At 41.0% G+C, this 17,177-nt stretch overlaps 1 protein-coding gene across 11 annotated transcripts in view; it reads right to left on the reverse strand.

Annotated features, from left to right (window-relative positions):
- The window catches only part of rnf220a (ring finger protein 220a), a 294,921-nt gene that overhangs the window by 169,866 nt on the left and 107,878 nt on the right, over positions 1-17,177 (reverse strand). For 8 of the 11 annotated variants that reach the window (XM_079648068.1, XM_079648065.1, XM_079648062.1 and 5 more), the window contains 2 exons: positions 15,519-15,641; positions 2,556-3,170 (listed from right to left, as the gene is read on the reverse strand). The gene's annotated coding sequence lies outside the window, so the exon portion shown is untranslated. Of the gene's footprint in view, positions 1-2,555; positions 3,171-15,518; positions 15,642-17,177 lie in introns of those variants that run through there. The other 3 variants (XM_079648067.1, XM_079648064.1, XM_079648063.1) reach the window with 3 other exon arrangements.

Consider the following 17,177-nt stretch of genomic DNA (forward strand, 5'->3'; position numbering starts at 1 on the left):
AAATTATTGATCCAATAAATGCATAGTGATGTGTGTCATATATAGAGGAATGGGCTGTGTATCATCGCCTTTAATGGAGAAATGCATGTTTCATTTACGGATAATTAGGCTACAGGTGCTCGCCTTACTTCATCATCAGGTGTTAATAAGAAATGTGCAAAACATAAACTTCCCGGAAACCAATCGCCATATATTTACTGTATTTGATTAAATTAAAATGTGGACATTTTGTTCCTGTAATTTATCCATTCCCGTCTAATTTCCCACTTTTAAAGATAATTATGGCTCGCTAATGTGGGTTTGTAAGAAAGGAAAGGGCTCGGCTGGTCCTTAGAAGTGAAGGGTTGGTTGATCTGACCAATCAATATAATCAATTGGAAATCATTAATCGCAAGGGGGTTCACTGAATCTGGGATTTGGAGTTTGGGATTTTTCAGGAACTATAATTCAATCTTCACAGTGTGAGTTCAATGACCCGCCTCTAAAAGTGTGTTTTTACGCGCTATTTATTGCTGGCAATGAGAGGACTTTTCAACTTGAAAATTACTACTAATAGGTCCGCTGCGTTTTTCCCACACTTGACATTTTATTATTCCCTGGTCTGGGTGTTTTGTGTGGCAGTGCGCGTTGATCCGGGCGAGACTGCTCACTTGTTTGCAGTGAGGTCGTTCCAAAACCAAACCAAAAATAAATATTAAAAAAACGACATGCATGCGATAAAGACATGTTGAACACACAAGTAGAGAACTAAAACAGGGAACATAAATAGTGGGAAAATGTGTCTATGAAAGATCAGAAGTTATCAGTCAAACTGACAAAAGAAATAAAAAGAAAGTCGATTTCATCCACGATTTTCATTGTATACAGTAGCCTACACCCGTAACACCGAAGAAGAACTTCATTAACAACAAAAAAAGATACAAAAACCAAAACGAATGTCATGCCATGACTATTTGAAAATAAAAAGAGGAACTATACCTACAAATGAAAGAAAAAAACTCTTAGTATAAAGGCGTGAGAATTTCATTGTTTTTATAATTATTCTGTTAAAATAAATAATCCAGTCTTCACGGCAGAATGCCGAAAAGGTAAATGAAAAGTGGATGTTGTATCCGGTGGATCGACGCAGCAGCAGCGGGACTTGGCGCTCCGGGAAGCCGATTTTGGCTCACTGTGCTCGGCCATGAAGCTGGAAGGCCCCCGGGACTTCCGCTGGCTGGGCGCTGCTTATTTAGGGGGAGCATGTAAATTATAGTGGCTCCCTAGTTAACAGGTGTTTCCCAACTGTGTGCAGACTTGTGTGTGTGTGCGTGCACGCGCATGCTACGCAGCGAGTCGTCTTTTTTTTAATTGAAGCCGTCTGTTTATCTTTGAGACAAACTGAGAATAATTTGTTTTTGCATTTAAGGACTTGATTTCTCACGCTTATGGGTGGAGGTTTTTCTGTACAAAAACGTTTGTATTCTTTTCCCTTCTACTTTCCATTTTTGTTCTTTTTCACAATGCTTTAGTAGGCCTAATTGCATTTTTTTTATTTTAATTAGCCTACTACAGTCACAGTTGGATGAAGAAAAGTAGACCCGGGAATAAAACACAAATTCGTTTATGAAAATGATATCAGCATGGTTGTGGTCCATTGTAACTGATTCATTTAAATCAGGCTCATCAGATGCTTTATAGACCCCAGATATCAGGGCCATAATGCGGTTTAAGCCTCATGTCCTCACCCTTATGAGCACTTTATTGCTGCAAAGCAATAGTAACTTTAACTGAAAACCAGCGATGGAATTATACAGGCAGCTATAACCACTATAGTCTTCATGTAAACAACTACAACTAAAACTCAAGTGTTAAATAAAAACAATCAGTACAGACCTGCCGACTAACGTTCATTTGTCAGGAGCAGCATATTGAGAATGATTTGGTAGCTCTGCGACAGTAATACATATTATTTTCCCTGAGGCTTTGATTCAATTTGTAATTATTGTGCGTTAATGTTTGAGAATAATTTGCGGATCTAATCATTAATTCTGAAATATATAACTCTCCTTCATCATAAGTCATATCAAGATGAATATGAAGAGTTGTAGTTTAAATATCAGTTGCAGAGTGTGGCCGTGCAGGACCTGTAATGTAATATCGCTTGTTAATCTGTGTTAATGGTAATGACACACGCACTACTGAACAATTCAAGTGCGTGTCAAGAAACCACTTTCTTGTTTGGGAACGTCTAATAAACACGCACACGCGTGCATACCACTCCAGAGACATAGACTTATGTAAACGTACACGCACAGAGGCGTGAAAGTCCGAGTCCAAACGCAGACAGACCGTTCCGTGACTTTGTCTAATTATGTATATGTAAACGCGTGGAAACGCCACCGCGAGCAGCGACCAAAGCGTAAAATCCCGGAGAAAGTTTATTGAGAGGACTCGAAATCTGCTTCCAAACCAGAAAGAAGCCGCGGGACGCAAGCAAGGTGTGGAAACACAAACCGTAAGAGCTTCAAACCAAACCAAACAACAACAACAAAAAGCCAGTCAGTGTTACTCACCTCGCCGTGGCAGAATCCGCTCCTTTACCAGACGACTCCTCCGTTTCCGGCTTCTTCTTTTTTTATCCTCACAACAAACCGAAAACTTTTTTCTGCGGGGTGGGAATATCAGTAGCAGTGGCCCTTCTGGCTCTTGCGCAGCAGCACCGGAGATAACGGGAGGCGCTTTGTGGAAGCAAAAGTAGTTAACACCTCCCTGTTAGGTTACCAAAGCGCAGCCAGAGAGGAGGACAGAGAGAGAGCGAGGGAGGGAGTGAGAGAGAGAGGCTGACTTTCCACAAACACAGTGTAAAGTGGGTATCAATAGCGCGATCGCGCATGCAGCCCCTCCGCTGGAACACCGAGAGGGACGATCAGTGAGGAGAGGGGAGTGAAGCCGGGGAGGGAGGCAGGACCGCAGAGATGGTGGCAGGCAGTGGTGGCGGTGGTGTGAGGGGAGCAGGAGGAGGAGGGGGGAGTGGGGGTCTCACAGTGCTCAACGGCGACGTGTGTGAGGCTGGGAGCCGGGCTGCGCGAGGCTGAGCTGGGAGTGTGGGGGTGGAGGGGGAGGGAGGGGTGTCCAGGGTCCAGAGCGTCTCGAGGTTCAGTGCTGCCGCGCAGCGCTCGGGTCGCTCACTGACGAAAGACAAGCACACGGGAACACACAATATCGCTAAATTTATTATCTAACAATACACTTTTTAGTTTTCTATTACAAAATCTTAATCTAGCTTTAAAACTGACCACACAGAGGGACACAACCTTCAGACACCACTCTGTTTCCTGTTCTGCGTGAGATCAAGGGACCGGACAGTGTTCATGGGTGTAAGATAATGTCAGCTGTGACAATATTTCTGCTATTACAGTCAAAAAAACATAACATGTGTCTTTATTCTTGTAGTTCCAACGAAAAAGAGACATAACGAGGAGAATTGATCAGAGGATACATTTCATTTTTAGTATTATTATTTTTTGTATCCATGTGCATGTGTGGACACCCCACCCTCCTGCCTCTCCCCTGTTTCTGCTGGTTCGTTCCCCTGGGTGATTTCCACTGCGCTTTGTGCGCAAAGTGAATGAATTATCCCCCTACTCTCTCTCTCACACTCTCGCTCTCCCTCCCTCTCTTTCTCTTTCACCCGTTAGAGAGACTGCTTGCCATAAAGCCAATGAAGTCCACCTCTTAAGAAAAAGAAGTGGACTAGACACTCTTATAAAGTGCGCACTACAGACTGAAGTTAGTCACACAGAGGGAAGTTCACTAAACCGGCAGCTCTGTGGCAAAGTCCCCTGGCGTTGATTAACCAAAACTTCAAAGATATTTTCAAATAAAGCATGATGGGAAAGGTTGGCACGAAGAATAGTGAGCTGTTTCATTTTGAGAAATTCTTCAAACTTCCTCTTCAGAATTTATTTATTTTTCAAACCGGTGTTGTTTAAAAAAGAAAAGAAAAAAGAAGACCCCTGGCATCTGGGGTTGGTTGTAATGAAGTTATCTTTTTGAAAGGTATTATTTATATTGATTCAGATAAAAGTGAACTTGCATAACTGTTGTGACTGTACACTCTCTCATAAGTAAAAACAAATTACGAAAAGCTCCTTGAATGCACCTTCTATCATTAATAACATTTTCTGACCACTATTTTAGTCAACAAGGCAAAGTACAGACACAAGTTTTATCCCCAAACTATTAGCCCTGGAATATATCAGATTTTATGGGGTGTTTATAATATAGCTTTTGAGCATAAAGTGTGTCTCTGTGTTTGTGTTGGGGGTCTGTGTGTAAAACAGAGGAAAAGAGAAGCCTCGAGCCTGTTTTCCTCTCCACTACACCCCCCTGCTGGTCACATGTGGAATTGATAAAACATTACAAACAGCTTAGTACTGTCTTCTTCTGTAGTATACTCCTTTCAGTGTATAACTACTAGTACACCCTTGGTGCTGTAGTGGCACAATTGTGTTTTTGAGGCTTGGTTTAGACTTGGCCCAGAAAGGATAAAACAACTGATAAATGTTATCTAAAAGGAGCTCATTCATGAGCACAATCAAGCAAATCAGAAAATTAGAACTAAAGTCAAAACTAGTGGTGGGGTGCATGGGCCAAAAGCCTTTTACTGCAATGGAGAGGATACAGAGTGGAGAAAACTTTTCATTTGCTAAACTGGAAGTGGAAACTCCTGCAATGACAGTGTGAATCAATTTCATATAAAAAGAAACAGAAAGTAAGTTAATTGTAGATACATTTGTATTTTCTTTCAGATTGAATATATATAAATACATATAAAGGATATATATATATATTTAATCTGAACGTCGTAGATCTTAAATGCCCCAAAATGAGGTCTCCCTCACACAGTTCATCATAGGAGACTTTGGATGGTTATCTAATGGAACTTTGATCTGGTTTAACGCTATAATACACCGTTGTTGTAGGTAACAATAGCGTGGGAAAAGTGAAGAGGCTTGAGTGTGTGTGTGGTCTCCATACACATGAGGGGCAGTAGCTGCAGTAGCAGTGCCATTAGTGGTGTGTTGTCTTGCTAATAGGCTCAGTTTGGAGTCAATGGGCTGACTGAGGAAGAGGACCATCCATGTATTAGATCCCTCTCCATTCAAAGTCTAATGCCACTCTCTTTAGCCCCTCCCTCTGATGTTTTTAAATGCTGGCTCTGTGTGTATTGACTAGGAAGCACTTTGATAGCACCTGTTGCACTGCTGAGGCATCCCAGTCTTAAAGCAAAGGCATTCCCAATGTAGATATCAGAGGGAGAAGGGATACTATGCATTGGCTTATAGGTGTGTAAGATTATAACAGTTTTATTTCCCAATATGTTTAACTGATCAGTCTCTACAACAATGGAAGTAAATGTGATTTGGTTTGTGCCTGCAACATTGAACAATTATCTTAAAAAAGTTTAAAAGGCCTCATTTTTTTTGCCTCAATCAGTGTTTTATGAAACTCTATAAATTTCACTGTGGACTGCTTTCTATTGAGAGCATGCTCTGTGGATTACCCAGAGCAATGCTGAGGCTGACTTTTGTCCTGTGGTAAAAGACACAGCCCTCCCATTCATTTGAATGAGGCTGGTCACAATGAGGGGGTGCCACACCACACTAGTATTTTTACTGTCACAATTGCCAACGTTTCAGTGTACACCAGGATACTGGTATATACACTACTCTATGCATAAAATACATTTCAAAAGAAGAAAAACCTGGTGTTCACTTTATAACGTATAATCTCAATGCATCTGCTAAAAATCGGACAGTGTTAAGCCTCTTGGGGCAAGGGGCAATATTTGGGGGGTTTCATAGTATCAAGAAAATGGTCAGACGAATATGCTCAGAGAATGCATTTTGGCCAATGGTTTCCTGCTATTGCTCCCAAATAGAATGTTAAATTGCATTCGACCAAAGCTTGACCAAAATGGATTAGTCAGTACTCGGACTGCAAGCGGAAACCAAGATGCCTAGCTAAAGCATGTCCCCATGCCCACAGATTCTGCATTCTTATGGAAACATCTCTATAAAGAGATTATAAAAAAGATCTGTGAAAAATGGGCGTTTGCATTTATTTGTTTGGTCAACACAGTCTCATTAAAGGAATTGGCTGCCAATGTTCATACAGTGCTGAACGTGGCCTTGGATATATACAATTAGCAAATGTATCTGTTTATTTCATTCTGAGAATAAAAAAAACTCATTCAAACCTAACTTGTACACTTCTAGATGCAAGTAATGATTGATAAGCCATCTACTATCACACCCAGACCTCCCCTTGCATGAGTGTACAGCATTGTGTGTTAGCAGACACAGGTTAACACAAGGACTCTGTATTTTTCAGCAGATTTCTTAGCTTCCATCTGAACTGAGTCATGTCCTTGTGTTATGAAACCCCTCACATCTCCTCTGAAGTGACATAGCGATAATGAAAAGCCGAGCTGACAGCAGAGGGCCGGGGCTGCCCTCTCACGGCCTGCTTTCACCTTTGCTTGGCCGAGTTTATCCTTAAATTGAATTCCACTTTTTCAAAGATTGAGCCAGGAGGGCTGGACTGAGGCAGGAAGAGTGGAGAGGCTGTTACAAACTGTGGGTTTCTGCTTTATTTGTGTTGCTCTTTTCCTTGGCTATCAGGCTTTCTCAGAACACAGCAATTGGGTGGAAAAGTAAGGTTCTTTAGTGAAGCAGTGAAACCGTTTTTTCTCTTTTTTGAGCTTGCTGGTATATGCACAGATAAAGAAAAGGCTTCCTAGCGGGAGGCCCTGGTCTATTTTATGACTTGAACCTGTAATCCTCTGATATTTTAAGGCAGCTCAAACTTGACCCTCCCTACCACCCAGTGACTAAAGTAATACCCTGTTAGGTCCTTCACACCACGTGGGACTTAATTCCTTAAACAAACCATGTTTGAGTGTGATTTACAGCTAATCCGGACAGGCAACGGTCATTTCTATCTTTCCTTTAATAATTTACGATTGGTGGAATTTATAGCACCCGGCCGTGCATGCCGCCAAATCCATATGTCTGTAATATAATTAGATTTAAGCGCAGCGAGATTATAAATGATGGTGTGATTTGTTCTCTCCCTGTTTTGTTGGGGCATAGCCTTTGAGTGTGTGTGTGTAGCTTGGGGACATGGCTGGCATTTGGCTGCCACGACGCTCTAATTGCTGACGTACACACAGATAGATGGGACCTGATGGTTGGTGTCGCCACTGGAGGGAGGGAGGAAGGAGAAGTGAGGGACGAAAGGGGAGGATGAGGAGACTGAAGCGAATGGGGATAGCTGACTGGAGGAGATAAAGATGGGGAGGTGAAAAGGAAAGTGGAGCATGGATGGATGGATAGATAGATGGAGAGACAAGTGAGGAGGACAGGTATTGTCTTGTGGCGGGAGGCGCAGCTGCCAGCAGAAACACAGCCAAGCGGTTAACCACACTGAAGGAGCCACATTTAGAGAGAGAGAGAGAGAGAGAGAGAAAGAGAGGAGGGACAGAGGCTCAGCCGCATTCATCTCGCTCTCAGATCCGTTGCTCCAGGGAGCTGTTGGAAAATGAAGAATTACATGGCCCTGATCAGATTACATTACAGAACAAGTGATTACATGCGTTTGACTCTTGTACAAAAGAAGGAAAAAAATGAAGGGAGGGAAAGGAAACATACATGATCTGATTAATTATGTAATTACGTGGTATTTGTTCTGGCTATGATACATGGGCAACCATCTGAGGGGAGGTAGATGGGTAATTTCATCAATGTTTCACTGCTTGGCATCTAAACCTGCTTTAATATAAATGTTGACGTTGTCCCAGTCCTCACTTTCAGACTTGACTGCTCTATATTTTAAAACATTCGCTGTCATTAGTTTGGTTTGCAACAAGAAATGGTGGTGGGAGGGGTAAATAAGAGATAAACCTAATTAGGAAAATACAAAAAGGCTGGAATGCTCCGTAGATTCTAGCTTCAGAATTTTCTATATCCTATAGGATTTATATAAAACTTGTATACTGTACTATAGTAGTACAGTATTATAAATTGGGTTTAATAATAGGAGATTCAAATTTTTATCGTAATTGATTTGTCCCAGTTGTCAGTGAATAACTGTACCCCCAGGCACATTTGCCCCTATTTCCTAGCAAGTTAATGTACAGTTTTGATGAGCGTGGTTGGTTTCCATAATTTTTTCATGATGAAAGACTATTTTTATATTAACACTTTGATTGTCAACCAATGTTCAAGTTCTACTGCCAAACAAGAGCTTTGATTATGGACAATTCCCAAAAACTGCTATTAGGTTATTGACACCTACGCTACAACCACACCAGCATTTCTTATTCATGGTTAGGGTTATTTCTTGTTAGGAATAGAGAATAATCATGGTTATGGTTAGTAAAGAGGCTAACTTTATTAGCATGTCTATGACAGGAATGGGGTGTGCTGCACACACTTGTTACATTGCCATCAAAGCCTGTTGTGAGGTCAAGAAGGATGGAAATCATGCACTTTTGACACGGGAGACAGCTGTTACCAACAAACTTCCAACTTTGGTTTCTTTTAATCATCGTTATTACTTTTCCACTAAAACAATATTGTTTTTAGTTGCCTAAACTGAATCAGCTCTTACCAGAGATGTCAAATCCGAAGAGGTTTATGAGAATAATTTTTTAGTTGTCCTAAATGCTATACTGATATTGACACATGGCAGTTATATAATATGATGTTTGAGTAGTTTGAAACTTACTGTATACGTTCAGTTTAAGGACTTATTGGCCTAACCCAAAACTCATGGAATTTGTGCGTGCTTGATCTCTACTTTTGTAAAGTTATACAATCCTAGCATTTGGAATAAGGTCCAAATCTATTGCCACATTACAAATATCTCATGCATATCCGTGGATGAAGGAACAAATCTGAAAATACTGGTAAAAAATTATTGGTTGAAATATCGCATTGGCTTCAAGACTGGGAAACATCAGAGTGCATTTCCTCCGTCGTCGCTCTGGTCGCTCCGTCATCTTCAAACATCCGCAGGGAGTGACTTGTTATTTGCTCTGAGCTGTCTGCATGGTTTGGCTTTTTGATTAGAGAGAGAGAGAAAGAAAGAGAGCGGGAGGCGGAGGGAGAGAGCGGAGATAGTGAAGAGAGAGACAGTCTTGAGGCACATGTCAAGCAATGTCACAGATAATCACACATTGTCTTAAAATAGCTTTGAAAATGACAGTGTCGGGGGTGGGCTGTTGAGGGTGATGTTGGGGTTTGGGAGGAGGGGGGGACGAGAGATGCATCAAAGCACATGTATCGTAATTAAAGACCAGATAAAGTTAATTTCTGACATCTCCTCGGGGGAACATTTATCAAGGGCAACATAAAAAAAACGTCTTATCTGTGAGAAAGGAGAGGAGCTGGGGGAGGTTGCAAGGGTATCTAACATACATCTGCTTTGTTCTCTCAAACAGAGATAAATATAAGGGGTGGGGGTTGGAGGGGCACTGGGGGTTACTACAGTGACAGATAGGGAAAGAGTAATTTTCTCAGTCAGTCAGGTGGAGATGGTGAAGAGGCCTCCTTCTATCATCATCTACCCAGTAAAACCATCCTATTTCATAGTCCAAGTAATCTCCATATTACTGCCTCCACTCAAACTGTCCCTGCTGCTGCTCCATTGTATTCCCAATGGGTTTGACCATTGGAAATGCATCCGTTTTGTTCTAGAATTAAATCATTGTGTGGTTGGTTGCTCAAAACCAAGATGAAATAAAGGACTTTTCGGGATTTGTTTGTAGCTGAAGTGTGATGTGCCAGCCTTTTAATTAAGTTATTAGTAGCTTTTTTTAAATCATTGACTACTGAGGTCAAAGCATGTTGTTGAAAATATTATTGACTTTGTATTTCGGATTTGAGATGGTTTCCTAATGAAGTTCTCATGTTCACAACAAAATAACTATAACAATACTTTGCATTGGCTTCAACATCAGTATAAAACTTTGTCCCAGCAATTGATTACATTACGTATTTTCTAGCAATGCCTTTAATATAAAAAACTGTTTTGTTTATATATTTCAATGGATCTATCAAAAACGGTCAGCTGTCAATTTAAATATAGGGAATAAATACAAACATGATTGCATAAACAAACAACCCAGACTTTTGTCCTCCTTCTTTATTTTTTTGTTGGAACGATTTGTCCGTCCACGCCATAGCCAGCAGAAGCTGGTAGTTAAGCTAAAAATAATGTTTATTTCTGCAGACGTTTAATGGTCCGTCAAATGGGATAACAAGGACGGCTGATTTGTGGGCCTTTCTCTGCAATTACCCAGCCTTCCCACTTCCTCCCTGTTTAAATTAAACAAGCCATTGATTTTATGCTGAATATTATTGTGCCATATTCCTCAAGCGTGCTTTTGATGGAGATATGGAGTGATTGGACTCAGACAGATACCAACACAGATGGATATATAAAGACTGAAGGAAAGCCAGGAACAGATGGGAGGTTGAGTATGTGATTTGTTTCATTTTAATGGAAATGTACATGTTGTAAGTCGTTAACTAATACTTCTTCTGGTCTACCTGTTAAACCTACGGACTTTGATATTTTAAAACAGATACAAACTGATATGAATAAATTACATTTAAAAACTAACTACACTTGCCATGCTGAATAATTTCATTTTTGGTTCTTGAGGGGAGTTATCGAGAATTGCCAAGTAGCGAACCCTACTGATTGTGATCATAAAGGCTCAAGTGGACCCTCACGTACTGTACTGTATCACATACACAGATAGCATACTGGCTTTGGTTGATCTATATACGCAAAATATATCTTTATCATATCACTGAGTAGCAGTGTTGTGCTAGTTACTGAAAACCAGTAACTAGTTACCATTACTAGTTACTATGCGTTACTGTGAACAGTAACGCATTAGTTACTTAAAAAAAGGGCTCCCATTAATGCCCTTATAGCCTTCATTTCAGTACTGTTGTTGCATTGGAGAATAATACAATCTGTTGATCAAGAAATAGCAATAGAAATAGTAGAAATAGCCTGCATGTTTTCTACATCATACCGTGCAATGGCTTTATCAACTTTTCCCTGGCTAGCAGTCTCTCGGTTAAAATCCAGCCGCTGTTGCTTAGGTGGAGGTGGAGTGGCGTCGGATGAGTATGGGTCTGTGGTCTTAGCTACTAGCTTCGTCCCAGCATGTTGTTTCTGCAGATGTTTCAACAGATTTGAATTGCTGTTTTGGGCAGTAGATAGGATCTTTGACCCGCCAAGACACAACTTACATTTAACTAAAACGTTCTTTTCTTCGTGCTCGACAAAAGTGAAATAGTGAGCATATCTCCAGGCGGAGAGACTCGACTTGAGCTCCGCCGCCGCCACGATAGTCTTGTTAGTAAACACAAACATGCCCACAGCGCGGCTCCGCATGTGACACAGGAAGTATCTAAGTACATTTACTCAAGTACTGTACTTAAATACAGTTCTCATCTCTGTTCGCCTTGCTGTTGGCGCCGCTCACCAACGTCTGGGAGCCAAGACTATATAAAAAAAATTACGGAGTAACGCACCATGTAGTAACGGTAACTGAGTTACTGAATTCAAAAAGTAATGCGTTAGAGTACTAGTTACTGACAAAAATAACGGCGTTACTTTGTAACGCGTTAAGTCCCAACACTGCTGAGTAGATATGAAACCAAACTAACAAAACATTTGTCTTTCGTTTGATTGATATGCTTCAATATTACACTGCGGGGAGCCAAGTTCCAGCCAAGTTCCACAAAGATCTTTTGAGGTCAGTAATACCCTATTTTCCGGACTATAAGTCGTGTTTTTTTTTACCTGTCTCGCTGGTCCTGCGACTTATACTCCGAATCGACTTATATATTGTATATTGTATGTATGTCCGACTGCGTTCAAACTCCGGCCAATAGATGGCACTGTATACAATCATAACAACTAAAAACTGCTGTACCACCGAAGAAGAAAAAAGTCACAGCAACCGGGAGGATCATGGATGTATAATAAGAACTGGGAGGATGCGTCACGTAACTTTCCAGGATATTGTTGGATGAATCGACACAGCATGGACTTCAGTGACGACCGACACCATCCTGTCGGGATTCAGAAAGGCCAGTCTAATCGGAGCTGATTCTGATGGAGAGTCTGAGGACAGCCCGGAGCAGGGCATGCTGCTTCATCCTCTGTGTCGCGGTTAAACACTTCCCCCGGAGTGTCAGCGACACAGAGGATGAAGACCTCAGTGGATAAATGCGACTTATACACCGAAGCGACTTATATATGTTTTTTTTCTCCTAACGACACGCTTTTTGATAAGAGCGACTTATACTCAGGTGCCACTTATAGTCTGGAAAATACGGTAATCCCCTAAACTATAGCATTATTCTGCTCCAACGTCTTCCAAAACATTTTCTTTTCAAAGGGACTATAGAAATGCACCATGCTCAAGTTTACTAACCCTCTTTGACAATAATGCTTTACATAAATGTTAGATGTTTTACAAAAGTTCTGTTCTTGCATCACTAAGCTAGACAGACAGGGACATTTAGAGAATCGATGTGTAACCGTAATACCTGTCAGAAGCTAAGAATAACACAACTCTTGCCCTGCATACTGTAGGTGAATGCAAACAGTGGCATTTACACAGCCAGTACATTCTGATTTCTCTTCCACCGTATTGGTCATGCTGCTGCAGGCGATTACGTTTCATTGTTAGCGTTTGAAGGAAAAATTAGATCACCTTTGACAGGTTCATCATGGAGGCCTTCTCGAGGCATTTTGCCTGACTTGGCGGCCTGACAGTCAGCGACTCTATTAGCCATGTGTTTTCATCCAAAGCACAAAACTGTGTAACCCGGGTTTCTGAGCACATGCACGCAAGCAGACGGCGCAGTCGCTAAGGAGTGAAGATTACACCGAGAAGTCAAGTGACAAATTCAAGTGGCCAGAAGAAATATCAATTCATTTAGGACCAGTGAGCAGCAAGCCAGCTGTCACAGAGAGACGGAGAGAGAGATCAAAGGGGCTTACCCAAGATATGACAGATACATTAGAGACGAGAGCACAACAGTTAATTTTGTGTGTCTGAGTGTGGGTATGTGGGTGTGTTTATTCTGTAGCATCTCCGGTAAGTCTTTGTGGAAGACACTGAAAAGCAGTCAAGTGCTGAGACCTGTCCATTGTGTTAATAACAAAGGCAGATAAATGGTGAGCTTAATATGGACTGTGTGTCTCCTCAAGTGTCACGACAAAAGCCAGCCAGTGAGTGTTTGTGTTGTTTAGCCCATTTCTTAGAATGTAACAAAGGAATGTGATGCGCAGATATTTCTAGTGCAGCCGCAAAATATGTTAAGATGATCAAACTGAAACAACAGCAAAGATTGTGGGGTTGCCAAAGTGACTTAGGCCGTGATCTTACTGACGTTAGCACTGCATCATAACAAAAAATAAACAAAGGGTTATACTGTCATGACTGTTATAAAGAGTATTGAATGTAGTGAGGGGTTTGCTACTACTTGCTTCATTTTGTGTTGTACTCCAACACCAAAGTAGGTCTAACACGTTGTTACATGTTGCATACTGTAGGTCTAGCCTATGGCGTTAACTCAGAGTCTCAATCCATTTGAATTCTATGTTTCAATCTTTTAGAGTTCTTTGTCAGGCAATGGGAGATGAAAACGTTGCAATAAAGTTGATAAAAGCTTTAAACGATATTTATTTTTATGCTTGGCTTAGTTTGATTTATTGATGCATCACCTGTAAAATTGTTTTACTCTGCATACCCTAGTACAGGCCTATTCAACTGGCGGCCCGCGGGCCAGATGCGGCCCAGAACCAACTCCCGAGTGGCCCAGCCTCCCATAGCCAAATTCCTACACTAGTACAGACCATGAACGCAACACTCCACGTTGCATAGAAACCACCAAACCACAACGCAGCACGTTTTTTGAAAGTGCATCTAGTGGTGCTAGTAACGGTGGTCCTATGATAGCAACTCTAAAACATGTCTCTCTCAACTCTGAAGCGTAAACAGAGACAAAACGGTCATTGATCTTGTGGAGCAGATCCAAGTCAAGCTGGACCTTTTCGCGACCGACTTGAGCACGGGTCGGATGCTGCATTTTCCGACGCTCCCCAAACACATCACATCTCCGGCACAAATCACGGATGTGATTACAGATTTCATTGTGAGTTTGAAAGAGAACTTTGCCGGTCGATTGGATGGACTTGCTCTGCCCACAGAGGTGATGGGCTTTGCCAGAGACCCCTTCACTGTTGCAATAGAGGGGGACGCATCAACCAGAGCAAAGGAAGTGGTCCCCTGCATCGACAAGGGGAAATATACACTGGAACTTATTGACATGCAGCGCACTAACGGGCCAGCAAAGTTTTGGAGTGATGTCAAAAAACGGCAGTTCCCTAACGTTCAGAAAGTAGCGATCTCTGTGCTCAGTATGTTTGGATCAACATACACATGTGAATCAAGCTTTTCACACATGAACTCAATCAAAAGTAGCACTCGCTGCTCCCTGACTGACAGCACTCTTCACCAATGTCTTAGGATTGCATTGACATCCTATGAGCCAAAAATCACTGCTCTTGTTCAAAACAAAAAATGTCCCTTCTCCCATTGAGAAAGTCAGCGATGACAAATCACAAATGAGGTGATAGTAAGCACCTAGTTTACTATAGTAGACGTGTAGTGTAGTATTCATTCATATAGTTACCCGTATCCCTTGTTATGGGTTTGTGCACTGAAGGGTAACTTGACAGTTCTTTCTGTATTCATTTAATTGCACTTTGTAATGTGTCTGGGTCAAATGTGACCAAAACGTATGATTTTTTTGTTATTACTTGAAAAGTGAAAAAATAGTATTGCTAGAGTACTACCTCTTTGTGTTGAATTGGAGCTCTTTAGCTTTTTTTTTTGTATGTCAGGAAATGTATTAAGACTGCTATTATTGTATTCAGTAAATGCACTTCGTGATGTGCTTGGTTAAAAAGAAATAACCTGAATATTTGACTTCTAAAGCAAACAAATGTAATGCTACAACTGTGCACTTTTTTTTCAGATTCTGTTAAATTAATGCTAATTTGTTGTGTTTTTATGCACTTTTTGACCTACCTTTGTTAGATGAACAATGAATAAAAATTGCATGTTTTTCATCGCAGTAATATGTGTTTGTTTAAAATGTGTCACTACCCGCTTTTTACAGGCCGCTGAATGTCTGGCCCAGCTGAATTTTGTAGTTATAAAATCTGGCCCAACTGAATGTGTAGTTGAATAGCCCTGCCCTAGTAGGTACTGATCCAGGTAAACCCTCAAAACTCACTCTTTATAGGGTGCTTTGTTTCTACTTTATCTCAGATTCTGGAGGTCACTGTAGAGCTGCTGGTCCTTTGTGTTAAAAGAAGAGAGCAAACGTGGTTTGGGCATTTGATCAGGATGCGTAACGGATGCTTACTTGTGGAGGTAGTCGGGGTGCAAACAACCGGGAGGGGAACACAGCACAGATCCAGACCATGGGGAAAGTAATATGTCCCATCTTGCATCTGCCCAGAAGGAGCTGAAGGACATTCCACCAAACCTGCAGAGCAGAGGTAAACCATAGCACTGAGTTACATTGTTTGCATTATATCCTATATTCAGTCCTGCTGCTCCATTGACATGCATTATATGCAAGTCAATCCATACTTTATTGATCTTCACCCATGTTTATAGCATTCATCTTGAATAGGAATCAAGACATAGTCTAATCCATGTTTTATGGTAACTATATTGTCATTGTAGTAAACACGTTTGTTCATAATGACCGTGTGATGGGTATAATAGTAAAACCAGAGCCACATTGGCCTATAATGGGAACGGTGCTGCTGCTTATGGCTAAATCAATATTCATGTATATATTAAGCCAATATTTTTCCGAGAGGCAATTACCACTGCAGTGAAATGGTGTCATTGTGTGTGAAACAAAATGACTTGGAAGTGTGGAACATTTTTGATTAAGGCCTTTTCAAGGTGATCTCAGGACATTTTTATGTGTCACTTCTTCCCTCCTCTCCCCCCCGTCTCCCTTGTTTCTTTGATGAGAGAAAGCGAGTGTACAGATGTTGAAGTGTGCTGACATGTCCTTGTGGAGGGATTTCAACCATGATGCTAATAACAATAATTAGCTCCTAAGTGTTTGTGGAGGGGGGGGTAGAGACATGAATATTATCACATTGTGCTCGTGTGTGCATGTGTGTGTGTGATCGAGGACAAATGGCTTCCCCTTGTCTTTTTAAAAAGAACGAATTAGCCGTAATTGCTTGTTTCAGGGGTCTGGGGATGAAGGCAGCTCTTTGCTACTTCATTATGCTTGTTTTAACTCACCAAGATCACATGTGAATACACACACAGCCATTGAATCTATTAACAACATAATATTGTGACTATTTATGAGCAACAAAGCAATTAAATTGAATCAGAGTACATTTTCTTCCTAATGAAAATTGCTGAGTTGCAGAGGATACAAAGTGTAATAGCACTGAATGCAACTCTTTTTGAGTGAAACTCCTATTAGAATAATTTGAGGTGAAAATGTTGAGTTAGCACGGGCGAAGAATCGTACCGTTTAATTCAAATACATTGGGATTAATGCATTTCATTTTTTACTCAGAGAGAATACATAGGAACTAAATCCATACCACTTAAAGCAATCAACGGGAGGACATTTTCTGATGTGCAAAGACAGACTCTCCCATCAGCTTTGATTAGTGTTACAGTCCGTCTTTCTCGCCCATTAGATATTTGAGAAATTATTATTAATAACAAAATAATTTCCACAGATTAACCCCATTCCGGCTCTATTCCTGATCTCCCGGCCTTTAGGAAATTGATCCGGGGAAAGATTGATGGCTCTCCCGCTGTTTTAAAACGTTTGTCCTTGCTGGTCTGTTTTGTTCTATTCGTCTGCTATTGTACCGCAGTTCCATTCAAAAATGTCTGTTTAATGATGCAGATGTAACTCTGAATGTGACATTGAAACAAACTTAAAGTACATGTACGATTGTTAAAGAGATTTCTCACACTTAATTCACCCACTTTATGCAGCTTGTTTAATGGATTTTGATCCGGTATGGAT

The sequence above is a fragment of the Notothenia rossii genome (assembly GCF_949606895.1).
Source record: "Notothenia rossii genome assembly, chromosome: 9".
Taxonomy (NCBI): domain Eukaryota; kingdom Metazoa; phylum Chordata; class Actinopteri; order Perciformes; family Nototheniidae; genus Notothenia; species Notothenia rossii.